The following is a 3,805-nucleotide window of genomic DNA, read 5'->3' as shown; positions in this document are numbered from 1 at the left end:
AACTTTATTCTTCACAGCTAAATAAACCTTCATTAATCCTGATCTTCCCACCCCAATGACTCCAGATCTATGCTCCTTTGTTTCATTCTATCATGGAAATTGGATATAGTTGGATATAGACAGAAATTTCCTTTTTTTGGTTTTATTGAGGCCCAGATTTTTCAAGAGCTCTGTGTTCAGCAGCTGTCATTTAGGCACCTAAAAAGAAATGGATGAATTTTCAATGGCAGTTAGCATCCAGCTGCTCTGAGGGGAATTACGCATGTTTTAAATTCTAGCCATTTCATTTAGTTCCTAAATGAGAGAGGAGCTTTTTTTTAAAATCCAGCCTTAGCTGTCGGGTAAGCACTTTTGAAAACCTGTCCATATGTCTAAGTAAGGATTTCAAGAGGAATACATTTCTTGGGAACATTAAGTTGTGTCAGAGTTCTATACTGGTGTTGACAGTGGTGAGCTGGAGCCGGTTCGCACCGGTTCGCGTGAAGAACCGTTTTTTAAATTTAGAAGCCGGTTCAGAACCGGTTGTTAAAGGGGTGGGCAAACTCCGGCCCGTGGGCCACATCTGGCCCACGGGACCGTCCTGTCCGGCCCGCCTGAGCTCCCAGCTGGGGAGGCTCTCCCAGCCGCTCCCCCGCCTTCCCCCCTATCGCAGAGCCTCAGCGTGCTGTGCCGCCGGTGCCAGTGCTCTGGACCGCTCCTGGGCAGCTCTGCAGCTCCGAATGGCATCCATATACGCTGCCCTGAGCAGCATGGTAAGGGGGCCGAGGAGGGGTTGGATAAGGGCCAGGGAGCGGTTGGAGGGGTCGGTCAGGGGACGGGAGGGTTGGGTAGGCGTGGGTGTTCTGGGAGTCTGTCGGGGTGGATGGGGTCAGGGCAGTCAGGGGACAGGGAGCGGGGCGCGTTGGGTAGGGGGTGGGGTTCTGGGGGGCAGTTAGGGTGGAGGGGTCTTGGGAGGGGGTGTTCAGGGGACAAGGAGCAGGGGGGAGGGTTGATGGGTTGCGGGTTCTGAGGAGGGAAGTTGGGGGCAGGACGGGGGGTGGGGGGTAGGCTGTTTTGGAAGGCACGCTGGGCAGTTCCCTACCGGGTCTTCGGCAGCACTTCAGCGGCAGGTCCTTCATTCGCTCCGGGTCTTTGGCGGCACTGAAGGACCTGCCACCGAAGTGTCGCCAAAGAACCCCAGTAGGGAACCGGTTCCTTAGATTTGGGCAGCTCATCACTGGGTGTTGGCCAGTATGAAGTTGTAGTACATAGTGTGCTATGGTATAGTGGAAGTGGGTGCTTTGAATGGGACACTCTCTGTTCCTAGTCATTTATTTCAACCTCTACTTATATTTTTTGCACAAGATGGGGCAAAGTTAAGGTTGTATGGACAATGCAAACAGAATGGGGTAAGAGTAAATGGTACAGGATGGTATTCCCATTAGGACCTGGCTGAATCTCTTCCCTCTTCAAGTGTTCAAAATGTTCCTAAAATGATTTTTAAAAAAGGGGGAGGGGGAGGGCTAGGAAGTTTGTAAAGAAAAAACTGAGGGGAGGGTGGTGGCAGCTGGATTTCACAGAAACATAATGAAAAAGAAGTTAAGACTGAAACTCAGATTTATGTTTGGAAATTTCTGTTTTTTTTAATTAAGTGCCAAAAGTTTAAATCTAGGGGTTAGCTTAGCTCGTGATCCCCAGGAGGGATGGTGGTGCAAGGATGTAGGAAGCTTTTGTACATTGAAGAATGCTCCATACCACCCATCTATGTGCCCAGACTCTGTGTCTCTCCAGGTCCCCTAACCCCCATCCATGCACCCAATCATTCTAGTCCCTTCCAGTTTCATCCAGATCTCTTACCCTACATTTCATGCCCCCCACCTCCAGTTCAACACAGCTGCTGCAGCAACACTGACCTGCAGATGAATGTTGATATTTACAAACCTTCAAAAATACTTTAAATGGTTGTACCATATGGATGTGAAAACAGCTGTGCGTGGATGCAGCCCACATGGCAGCCCTTGGTAACAGGAAACGAAGATAAACCCATGTTGCCAGCTCTTGCGATGTACGGTTCACTTAAAGCCCCAACTCCTGGACGTAAGGGGGGTGGATGGCTGGTAGGCAGTGGGCTGTGATATGCAGGTCAGACCGGATGATTTGGTGATCCCTCCTGGCCTTAAACTCTGACACAAAAAGCTCAGAATTCATTTTAAAAAATATTTCCGTTCCTAGCAGAGAAAAGCTTGGAACTGTGACTAGGGTGAACCTTGAAGGCTCAAAAAAAAACCCAACAACAGGCAAATAAAAAGAACCCCCAAATAATTATTTTTAAATCTCTTTCTGGGGGCCTGACTCAAGATTTTGAACATTTGGGGATAGCAATCCAGCACCACAAAGTAAGAGAAATGCTATTAAGGCAGAGCTTCCTCGGTGCAGTCTTTCTTTACGCTAGCCCAATGCACAAAATCACAAACCCAGAGCAAAACCGCACAGAATGGCTTATTTACGATGGGATCTGAAATACCCAAATATTCTGCTTAAAAAGAAGTGCAGTCCTGTATAAGCAAGATGGTCAGTTTCCCCAATTCCTACTAGCTTCTTCTTGATCTTTCCGAACTGGGTTGGACATTTTTTTAACAGGAGTCTGGCCCCACCTTCCACTGCTACCTCTTCATACCTCTGCTCTCATAAGGCAGGGAAGAGGGCTGCAGTGTTGGATCTGCAAAAAGAACAGGAGTACTTGTGGCACCTTAGAGACTACCCATCTTTGTATTTATCCGAATAATCCCCCAAATCGCCACTCCCCACAAAACGACTCCCCTCCCCCTTCCAAAAGCAGCTAAATTCTCCTCAGCAGGGCTGACAAGACAAGACAAAGGTGGAGTTTGTAGGCCAAGCCATTCTGGAGATATGTGAAGCCGAAAACAACATTTTTGCAAAAAGTCAACCCACTGGGGAGTTTCGAAAACAGCTCTTTAATTTAAAATTCTGATTTCCCCCCAATACTTCCCAGAGAAATTCTAGCCTTCCATACAACGTGCCTGTGAAATTGCAGGGACATTGGTTTCTTATGGGAATGGGATGGAAATCAGGATTATAATGAAAAGTCAGTTTCAACTTTAATGACCAAGAAGTTAGTGCTACTCCATATTACTTTCCACTTCTCCAGTACTTCTCATCCAAGGGAGTCAAAAGACTTTACACAGATAAATGTTATCACTCTCATTCTACCAATATGAAAATGGAAAGCGATTAGGTGACAGGTCAGTGGTAGACCAAGGAATAGAACCTAGATTTCCTAATCCCCAGTCTCCTTCCCTAGGCCCCCAATACAGGACAGCACTTAAGCATGTGCTTCAACCCCACTGAAGCCAATGGGACTAAGCACCCACTTAAATACTATTCTGAATGGGGATGGACATAAGTGCTTTGCTAAATCATAATTCTCTAGTTATTAGAATCCATATACAATTTTTTAACATCAAATAATTTATAAAACTGGCTTCTGGATTGTATGAAGGTTTCACAAAATCTCCTTGGCACAATGCTGTGATGTCACATACCTTGGTACTCTTGTTCAAACTCAGCCCCAAGTGTTTTTGCCTGTGCGTTTTAACTAGGGCTCATGTATCGTATGATCATTCTACATATGAAACTCCCGTTGAAGTCAATTGCTCTTAGTACTGTTGCAACGTACACCGGGACCTCTCCCGCTGAAGCATGGGCACCCGTACGAGTGATTAGAAGTCAGAATGTGCAGCAATCTAGACATAGCAAGTGTACGCACTAGTGTTCAAAACATAACTGATCTGTGCCAAAGGAGTCC

The sequence above is a fragment of the Malaclemys terrapin genome, chromosome 3 (genome assembly GCF_027887155.1).
Source record: "Malaclemys terrapin pileata isolate rMalTer1 chromosome 3, rMalTer1.hap1, whole genome shotgun sequence".
In the NCBI taxonomy this organism is placed as follows: domain Eukaryota; kingdom Metazoa; phylum Chordata; order Testudines; family Emydidae; genus Malaclemys; species Malaclemys terrapin.
This window is presented reverse-complemented; position numbering follows the sequence as displayed.